At 50.2% G+C, this 10,853-nt stretch overlaps 1 long non-coding RNA gene across 1 annotated transcript; it reads left to right on the top strand.

The window, feature by feature from the left end:
• Positions 1–1,503: 1,503 nt before the first annotated feature.
• On the top strand, positions 1,504–9,501 carry LOC143661498 (uncharacterized). Its single transcript, XR_013164639.1, has 3 exons — positions 1,504–1,731; positions 6,684–6,779; positions 9,403–9,501. It is a non-coding gene; the product is annotated as an uncharacterized LOC143661498 (long non-coding RNA).
• Positions 9,502–10,853: the final 1,352 nt, after the last annotated feature.

The raw sequence follows: 10,853 nt of genomic DNA, 5'->3' as shown, positions 1-10,853 counted from the left end.
GCAGCGGTGGGGGGGCTCCCAGGCCCACCTTTCCCTGGGACTTCTGCCCCAGGCCCCCACCCGACTTGCCCCCAGGGGCAGGCCACGTATCAGCTCTGCTTCTCCACGACCCCCCCTGAAGAGCAGAGAGGCCCGGCATTCGCACAGGAACCCAGCACTGTGTCGCACTGGGTCCCACCTCCCCCATCCGCCTGGGGTTCCCCCTTGAGCTCCTCAGATGGGAGGTGGCTCTGCGGGGTTCCCCGACCCCCTGAAACAGGCTGCTAAGCTCCCAGACCCCAGGCTGCGGGGGTGGCTGTGGGAGAGGGATGTGTGGGCTCCTTGGAGGAAACAGGCCCCCATTGTCCGCCTGGGCCTTGGTGGCACAATGGGAGCCTGTGTCGCGCCAGCAGCTGTGCATGGCTCCGCCTGTGGCAGACACCGGCCTTGGAGAGGCGCGCAGGCCTGGGGCGCCCGCTTCACGGGCCTCCGAGTGGGACCTGTGAACTGGCCCTCTGTGCCTGAGAGACCGACATGTTTGGGGCGGACTGGCTGTGCAGGTGCACACCCACGTGTGCCCGCCAGGAGGTCTGATGGGTGCGGGGGAGCGTGTGTGCCGACATGTCTGCAGGTGGAGACAAGCGTGCCTGGGGCTTGCTTGGCGAGTCTGCAGGTACAAATCCACGAGGGGCTGTGCGTGCACCCAGGGCAGGTAACGCTTCTGTGCACGGGGGAGCGCACGTACCTAGATCTTCTCTGCTGCCAAAGCAGGGCGTCCTCCCCAAGAACCAGACGAGGGAGGGCAGAACTGGCTGCGAAGAAAAGTGCCTCAAGACGAGGCCCAAGGCTCCATCCAGTTGAGACTCAGGCTCTGCTGCAACACTCACGTCACACACACATGCAACATGCAAACACGCACACATTCCCACACTCCCACAGAGACACACACTTGCTCTCTCTCTCATGCATACATACTCACACACCCATATACACAAAAACACAGTCACACTCTCACTCAGATGCATACACATAATTCTTACACGTTCACACGCACATCTGGGGGGAGGGGCAGAGGGCCAGGGAGTGGGGTTTGGTAGGGTAATAGGCGCCCAGATGCCCCTGGGGGCTCTGGGCCTGGCTGCCCCCTTCCCATAGCATCTCCTTGGCCTTGGCCTCTCCCCTCTGCTGTTTCCCTGTGTCCTGGGACATCGGGGTCCCTTGGCTGGGTGTGGGGACCCTTAGATAAGTAGAAGCAGGCTGAAGGCCACAAATGGCCAAAGTTTCTGGGTTTAAGCCATCCCTCCAGGGACTGAGCCCCCAGTTAGGCCTTGCATTCCTCTCGCCCCACTCTACCCAGAAAGTCCAGCTTACTCTGCCCAGCTTGAACTTCCAACTTTACTGGAATCAGGAAATGAGATTTCAACTCCATTCAACTGAATCCACAAATATTTGCAGAGGATCTTCCAAGCACAAGGCTCGTAAAGCTAGGTGGACTGGGAGAGGCCCTTTCCCGGCCCTGCCTCCAGGGACCAGGGCAAGGACGCCCCACATTAAGGCTTTGCTCCCTAACAACACCCCCAGCTGCTGCAGACCCCCAGCTCCCACCTCCTTCAATTGACCCAAAACTGAGACCCTCTCCAGAGAGGGTTGCCCTGGGGAGTCTCCCAGAGGTAAGCCCCCACTGCACTGGCAACCCTTCCCACCTCTGCTACCCTCTTCGCACCAGCCAGGCACCAAGGATCGCTCTGAGAGGTAACTGGAAGAGGGGGACGGATGGCTGATGGAAATCTTCCCGAGAATTCCACCAGGGCATTTCAGGAGTGGTACGAGGAATCTGGGTACCTGGGCTTTTCTCATTATTAGAAGGGAAAACTATTACTCCCTCCACAAGGGGCCTGGCCCCACTGTCCTCAGAGTCCAGCATAGCTGGCAGGTCTGCAACTGTTGAATGCTGGGGCAGGTATCTCCTGGTTTATCCCATTGAAGGTCTTTCCCTGTATCTTGATCCCCAAAATGAAGGGTGCAATATGATCCTATGTGTGAGGTGAAAAAATATTATCAGCCACTTATTTCTTTATCTAGACATTTTAAAAGCCTTCTCAAATATTTAATACATGGATAGACATTGCACCCTCCCTTGGTCCCAGTTTCAGACCGTCCTGAGTTCTGGAAGGTTCTCCAGGAATCCCAGGGATGAGCTCTTCAGTGGGGGTCTGGTGGCACCTTCGCACTTCAGCTCACTCTGAGCGCATGGCAGTGTTTACTGCTTGTCACGGGTGTGGTTGGTTTTATAAAAGAAAGCCTTAAACAGAGGGGGATTTACATGCCTTATAAAATAACAGAGGTGTAATGGGAAACTTTTCCTGAGCCCACCAGAGGTCCTCTGGGTATCCCATTTAAAGAGGATTTGGCCATTTTTCTCTCACAGGGAGATGAATGGGTTTTAGATTTGCTGACTTCTATGACAAGAGGCTATTACTAGTGTGCGACCCCAGTGGATATCTCAGACAAAAATATTCTGTCCTATTGAGCTAGAGGGGACATTTTAACGATAAGTGAGACAGGAACAGCTTTTTAAATGAAAGACGTTATGGAGCGGAAATGGTTCTTTGGAAATGTTTCTATCGTAAGGCGCTCTTGCTGAAAACTATGTGAGTAGGTCACCTATAAAAATCTTATCTACACAATTAAGAAAATAAGCTTGGAAAATTTTCCAAATAAGGAATTTCAGAGACATTTCAACCACTTATTTAAAACATAATAATGTGAAACCTTGAAATTATTTAGCCAGGAGAGCTGTTTGATATCAGGAAATATGAAAAGTGTCAACAAAAGTACACACTTGGTGGATGGCAGTGCCGCGATCTGACGGGTGCAAGTCTCTCATTTGGTGAAGTATCTTTTTCAGCTACAATCATTCTGAAAACCAAGATTTAAAATAAATTGAAGCAGACACTCATCTTGTTCTATCACGGTGCATTAAACACGATTCTTTAAAATGCGGTGTATTCAATCACTGCCACGGTTGTGAGCATTTTAATAGAAAGACCCTCAACAGCCTCCCTGAGCTTGTGAAACAGCCCGCGTTGAGCCTGTTGCACTTTTGGAGTTCCTGTTACATAGATTGATAAATGCCTTCATTTTTTAAACCAGCCTAAGTCAGGATTTCTATCGCTTGCAGCTGAAAACTTCCTGAGACAGCCCCTCAAACAGGTCTTTCCGTCCAAGGATTGCTTTCGGTCTAAGCGTTTTGGCAAGACTGGGAGCTGGGGTGGAAAGCTGGAAGCCTAGCATTGTCTGATCTTGAGTCTCATTAGAAAGCTACAGAAATCAAGGCCATATAGTACTGGCATAAAGATCGACAAGTAGGTCAATGGGACATGATAGAGAATCCAGAAATAGACCTACACCTACACGAACAGTTTTCAACAGAGGCATAAAGGCCATGCAGCGAATGTAGGATAGTCGTCCAATAAATGGTGCCGAAAGCATAACACATCCACAAGCAGAAAAGTAAGCTCCGTATGCACACTTTGATGCTGTATACAAAATATAACTCAAAATGTTCTGCAGACCTAAATGTAAAATCTAAAAATGTAAAACTAGAAGAAAATCTATGTGGCCATGGGTTAGGTGAAGATTTCTTAGATATAGCACTAGAAGCATGAGCCATAAAAGAACAAATTGGTGAGTTGGAGGTGGAGAAACTGGAACGCTCAAGCATGGCTGTTTAGGACATGAGATGGTATACCACCAACCACCTTGGAAAACATTTTGACAGTTTCTTAAAAAGTAAACATACACCTACCGTGTGATCCAGCCATCCCATTCCAAGGTATTTATGCAAAGAAAGGAAAGTATATGTCCATACAAAGACTTATACGTCATAGCCCAAACTGGAAACAACCCAAGTGTCCATTAATAGGTGAACGATTAAACAAATTCATAATATACCCATACAATGGACTACTACTCAGCATCAGAAAATAATTATATTGATACAGGTTACAACTTAGATAATTTTCAAAATAAGTATGCTGAGAGAAAGAAGCTGAAAACAAAGAGTACAAATTGCATGATTCCGTTTATATAAAATTCCAGAAAATGCAAACAAATCCATAGCAACAGAGAACGGACTGGGGATTGCCTAGGGATGGGTCAAGAGAAAGGACAGGAAGGAGGTTTACATGACAGGAAACTTTTAGGGTGATGGAAATATTCATTTTCTTAATTGTGGTGATGGTTGCAAGGGTGTATAAATATGTCAAAACTTATTGTGTTGTACACTTTAATCTGTGCAGTTTATTGTAGGTCGATTATATTTCAATAAAGCTGTAAAAAATTAAGAGGCTACTTTTGTAACAATAAATTTTAAAAGGCAAGAATATGAGAATAAGAACATTGTATTCTACCATATACATACATTTTTGTGGTTAGTTACTGTGTGGCCTCATATAATTATTCATATACTATTTAGAAAGCTTTATAATGTACAGATTACGGATGTACCATTATAACCACTTGTGTTTGGTTTTGTGGTCAGTTACCATAAACATTTGTATATCATGCCCAAGGCCAGGAACATAATCCTCCATTACAATATCGTTTCTTTGGGAAAGTCAGAATTGACTTACATTACATTTGCATAGAGCCTTCCCTTGTTCCCCAGGCTTTCTCTTCTCAAATCCTTCTTACACACTGTTGCTAGACTTATCATCTCTCTCTCTCTCTTTCTTTTTAAACCAAAAATCAGATTGTGTTACTTCCCCGTTAAACACTTCTGTGGTTCCAAAAGGTAAAGTGTGAACTCCAGAGCTTGGCATTAAGGCTTTTCCCAACTGATCCTGTCCTTTCCTTTCTGCATCTCAGCCATCTGTCAGGTGTTTTCACCTCTCTGAGCCTTTCTCAGACTGTCCAACTGCGGGTATGCCTTTCCCTTTCGCCTCACTGTACCTCTCATCCTTCAAGGCTCATTTCAAATATCACCCTATTTCCGAAGACTTCCCAGGTTTCCCTAGACGGGATTAGTCACTCTTTCCACTGTTCTCCCATAGCGCCTTGCATATGCCTCTACTAGAACCCTCATCCCAGTGTTTTGCAGTAACTAAGATGCGTCTGCATTAGTTAGGTTAGAAGTTCAGCTGCTCCAGAAAGAAACCCAAAGGAACAGTGGTTTAAGCACATTTACTTCTCTCGCACATAAAAGTTCTGACTCGTATGCTGGCTCAGCTCGGCAGGCAATGCTGTGGGGCTCCAAGCTCCTTCCATCTAGTTGCTCCACCACCCTCAGGGTTTTGCCCTCACGGGCATGGTCCCAGATGACTTTCCCACATGTGTGCCTTCCAGCAATCAGCACAGCAAAAAGGGGAAGGGCAGGGGGGCGGTCCCTGACTTTTTACAGTGTGTACACGTCACTTTACCTGCATCCCTTGGCCTGTACTGATTTAGAGCCACATCTAGATTCAAAGGACACTACAAAATGCAGTTTTATTCTGGGTGGCCATGTGCTTCCATAAAAGTCAGGGAGTTGTAGTATTATAAGAAAGAAGGGAAGAATGGAACTTGGGGTAAAATAGTTTCTGCCACAGTCCAACCCTTTAGCCATCCAACTAAAGTGTGACCATCCTTTTTCCCATACATAAAACACAATCGCCCCCTTACAAGACAAACAACCTCAAGTACTAAAATGTCCTACACTCAACACCTTAATCAGATCAGATGTGGTTACCTGTGGCCTGGAGACCAGCATACCTAAAGACAATTATTGGCCCCCCCGCCACCACCTCCAACACACAGTGATGGAACAAAAACTACATTCCACAATTTTAAGAAAAATAAAATACTAGGAACCATACAGATGGCCTTTCTCCCTAGCAATGACCAAATCCTGCTGGCTAGGCATTCTAAAGACTCCCTGAACTTGTGTTTTCTGGAAGTAACTCCCTTGTCCACTATCCTAAATGACCCTTGGCTGTGCCTTCCGGGAGGCTCCAGGACCTTCCATAACCATATCTGAAGTGGCCATTGAAGAACACGCCTTCCTCGGGGACCACTCAGTTTACACAGCTGAGAGCACAGGTTTGCCAGGGTCCAATAACCACAGGCTTTTAAAGGCCAGGCTTGCAGGGATACACACGCACGTGGTTCCGCCAACCCATTTGCTTCTAGTATGTTCCATGTGCAGGTAACTCCAGCCAAAGATCTTGTCTTGACAGAGTTAGTTGTTAGTCTGAAAATTCAGGCTGTTTTTTTTTTTTTCTTTTTCTTTTTTTTTTTTTTAACTGGCCTCTATGCTCAGCTCATACTCCTCTCTCTCTATTTAGGGCTGTTATCTTTGGACCATCTGAGACAATAGGCTGTGTGGAAAAGGAATACCCTTTATCTGAACACCCTTAATCTGATCTTGGCTGCTGAGCTGGCTCTCACTGTTTGGCAGAGAACTGGGAAAGCTTGAGAAAGGCTTGGGGCCGTACCCTTAACTCCTACTAGGTCCGTCTCTTCAGAGTCAACATAGGTCACTGCCTCAGCCTGGGGGTACAGAAGCAGTTGGCTTTTGAAACTCTTCGAGGCTCCAAATGACCAGACTGCTAGTCAATTTCGATTCCAGGCAGCAGGCAGAGGTCCTCCCTGTGCAGAGCTGGATTCCCTTCCTTTGCAGCTTGCAAACTGAATAGATCTAACATGAGCTCACCTCTCTCTTCTAGGAATTTGCTGAAAGCATCCAGAAGTGGTCAGTACGCACCAACTCTCAAGTTTTTCTAGAGACACAGGCTTAGCAGACATGTGCTCTTCCTGTCAAGGTAGGTCAGAAAATAGTTTTGCAAAATCATTTACCAGAGCATCACAAGGGTCACTCACCAGCCTTCCAGTCTGCTTTATCTGTGTTTGCCCCACCTTCTACCTGACTTGAAGTCAATGCCACGTATTTAGAACCTTTTATGACAGCACTCTATTTCCAGGTGTTCTAAATGAGTTATGGTATAGATTTTGGCTGCTTTAAATGGGAGCTCAAACATAACAGTAGCTTAAACGTGATGGAAGTTTACTTCTCTCTCCTAAGATAGTCTGAGCTGGCATGGCAGTTTGGGGTGGCTCAGGTTTCTTGTGTCTTATTGCTCCACCATTTCTGGGGTGTTGTCTTCATCCACGTGGCCCTTGTAGCCCACCACCAGGGAACAGGAATGGGGAGAGGGGGTGGGGAGCATGCAACTTCAAGGTTGGGCCCACCACTTCTGTTCACCTCTTTTTGGTTACAACTTCATCATATGGTGTACTGAATTTTACAAAGGAGTTGGTAAAATGCATTCTTTATTCTGGGCCACCATGAATAAATACTTGGGCATTCTATCACGATGAGAAAAAAGGGAGAAAAAGAGACACAAGGGCCAATTCGTCACCTTTGCCCCAGCCTGCCTCCCCTTGAGAGAACATTTGAGTTACTTGACATCTGCACCATCAGAAGGGCCAATCAAGTGTCCAGCACAGGGTAGGAGACTATTTACGTTAAAAGTCCGTTTTCCTGGACCATAATCCAATCCCATCACAACTGATATTCAAATCATGCTTCAAAAAGCATCTGCATGTTTGTAATTCAGGTGTCTCTCACCTGCACGTCTTCACGTTCTCCAGCCTTGTAGAGTCACCCATGGAATCACCTTTGTGTTCCTCTCAGTGGTTCCATCACCCACCCCTGTCCTAAAACCCATGAGGGATTTTGAAGGTGGATATTTTGTTTCTCCTGACTCCGCCTGCCTTGCTGCAGTTTTTTGGCTCTTGGTCATAGCCCTCAGCCTGTGCCTGTCATCCCCTCTCTGTGCCGACTTGCTTTAAGCTGGTGCCGCTCACCTCCCTTGTCCCTCCCAGCACACCACGAATCCTCGGCTCCCTAGTGTGGCAGCCGTTTCAGTGAGGGCAGGAGAGATGGATGGGGTGGCAAGCAATTTCAAATTCAAGGTCAGGTCACACATTGCATGCCAAAAAGTGGGTCGATCATTTCCCACCCCCCAGGAGCGTCTCATTGGCTGTGTCCTTCCGTTGGTTCGTATGTTGCCCCCACGGCGTGTTCGTATTCTGCCCCCACAGGCCCCTCTTGCCAGATGCCTGCTGGCTCTCTACCTTCATCCATTCCTGGGTTCCTCAACACTCTCCTGAGCTGCCCACAAAGCATCAAAAATTCCTCTTGCTTCATTTGTGCAGAGCACTTCTGCTCTTGCTACATCTCAGCCTTGGCTGTCAGGGGACCTCAGGCTTTCAAACCCTAAAGGCCCAGCTCAGCGTCTCCCTAAGCCGAAGGACCATCTACCCTTAGGTGAATTATGTCCTACCCACAGAAGGCAGAGGAGGATAAAATCCATGGGATCTCAATGGCCTTTGCATTTTCTTCTCTTTATAAGTACAAGACTCAGGGATGGTAAGACCCAGTGGGGGAGCGGGCCACGTGGTTCAGTGGCAGAGTTCTCGCCTGCCATGCTGGGGACCCAGGTTCGATTCCCGGTGCCTGCCCATGCAAAAGAAACCCCCAAACATAAAAAAGACCCAGTGGGGGAGAGGCACCCACACGACTCCTGCTTCTGACTCCCAAATGTCCTGTCCCCACCCATAGGGCTGAGGGGACTGAACTGAATAGTTGCTTTCTTCTCTCAGGCCACCCCCCACCCCCGAAGTGGTCACTGATTAACCTTTTAGACCAGATAACCCCTCCATGGGAGGAGAAAAATGTGTTTATCCTGGGTCATAAAATGTTAATATTGACTACTCACAGGTAAAGCCAGAGGGGAAGGGAAAGCAGGGGCTGGGGAGGGGGGAAAGCTGAGACTCACTTGCCTGACCCCAGGGGCCAACCCACCCAGCCTCTTCCTTCTGGAGGATTTTGGGTGACCAGCTTTGGTATCTGAAGAAACTGATTCCCAACCCTGCCTCCACCTCAAAGACCTGCCCTGAGCCAAGGACCCAGGCTCGGGTCTCCTCTCCTCACTGCTGCAGTAGCAGGAGCTGGGGGCGGGGGTTGTGTCCCTTTCCCGCCACCCCCCAACCCCAGCAGATAACAAAGTTGAATTTTTCATGTGTCTGGACTCAGATGGTCTCCGCCCTGCTGTGTCCCAGCTCTGTGATGTGGACAGGGGACCGACGGGCCTCAGTTTCCTTATTTGTAACATGAGGATAATCACAGCCCCAGCTCACAAGGTTGTTTCCGAGGATCAAACAAGATTGTTTGTGCTTCTAACCAGGACTTGGAGCTAGGGCTCCAATAAGTGGGATCTCTCCGGCCGCGGCCCTTCCCTCCACGCCCTCCTGAGCCGACCTCCTCCATCAGATGGCCCGTGCAGCTGGGCTGGGGCCGCTGGACCGAAGAGAGAAGTTGCGTCCCTCCAGGAGGCCCTAAGCCCTCCTCCCCAGTCTTCTCTCTGTTCTCCATCTCCAAAGGTGTTTCTCCTGCTCCTCCCTGTCTTTCTGGACGGCCGCACCAAGGAGGCCCACCACAGAGGACTTGCACCCGTGGTGGGCTGGACGCTCTCTGCCGCTCAGTTAACACTGGCTGGGGAGAGGTGGAGAGGCATTTGGGCCCCTCTCCTCCCCTGGGTGAGCCACACCTGAAGCTATGGGAGGCAAGGCCCGGCCCCGGGTGCCGTCCATCCAGCTGGCTGCAGAGCCCGGTCCCTGGGGACCTGGTCAATAATTAACGCCGAGCAAGCAGGGGCCTCCCAGCAGGGTCAGGAGCAGACAAAGGCCCTGCTGTCGGGCCGAGCTGCCATCTTGGGGGGGGGCGGGGAGTGGACGGGGGAGGAGAATTACCAACCGCTCAATCACTTCAGGTGGCAAACGTCCCCACCTCCAGCGGGGAGCTGGGGTGTCTGCTCCTACCCACCACGGATCTGGGGGAAGATGCCCCCTGAGTGGGGAGGGCCACGGGGAGGGCGGGGTCATGTTCTTGTTTCCCCCTGGCTCCCCTTGTCCAAGCTTAGGATGAGGCTGCCGGGGCGCAGGCCCACCGGGGGCTCCCCAAGTGCAGGGGGCCTTTGCGGCTGTTTGCCACAGGCCTACCAGATGGAGGGGGGTGCCACAGGCCTACTGGGTGGAGGGGGGTACCACAGGGCTACCAGCTAGAATTGAGGGGGGTTGACCTTCCTTGAGAGCAGCTCTTTGGCCAGCCTCTCCTTCCTCTGCCTCCTCTTACCCTTTCTTCCTTACAAATGTGCTGAGTGTCTTCTGTGAGCCCCGTCCTTAGTGCCCCCCATCTCTCCACACCCCCCCCACCAGCTTCCTTTCTGGCTCAGTGCCCTTGCTCGCAGCATTCCCACGTCTGGGAACGCCTCCTCTCCCTCTGTCTGCTTCCTGCTGGAAGGCCTTCCTCCAAGATTTCTCCTTGGGCCACCCTCATCCCATCCTCCCGGCACTTCCTACAGGTGGATTCCCCTGCTGCTTCTCCTCTCGTCACATGTCTTAGCTGCACCCTCCCCCCCAGCTGCATGCTGAGCTCCTTGCAAGCTGGCAGCCACGACTTCCCCGCCATGGGCAGTGGGCAACGTTAGGTCATTCAGAAAAATGCTACCCTCAGCACAAGTCAGGCAAGAAGTTACTTTACTGCAGTTTAGGACACAACTTCAATGGCAGTCAGAAGATTCCAGATGCACGGTAGTGTTTCCAAAATCTGCCTTGCCAGCCCAGGTCCTCCCCCTGAGCTGGCTACCCAAGATGTCCAAGAATTCTTTATCACCCACCATCCCCTTCTTCCCGCACCCCCAGCCCAGCCCAACCCAGCTCGCTGCCCTTTTTGGAGCAGATGAGGAGTCTTCTGACTAACCTCTATGGCTGTGCACCCGACCCAGCTGTGAGGGCACCCTCATCCCCTTCTGCCTGGGCAGCCCCATCACTGC

Source organism: Tamandua tetradactyla, chromosome 17 (genome assembly GCF_023851605.1).
Source record: "Tamandua tetradactyla isolate mTamTet1 chromosome 17, mTamTet1.pri, whole genome shotgun sequence".
NCBI lineage: Eukaryota > Metazoa > Chordata > Mammalia > Pilosa > Myrmecophagidae > Tamandua > Tamandua tetradactyla.
Note: the sequence above shows the minus strand (reverse complement) of the source record. Positions and strands in the feature narration are given on the sequence as shown.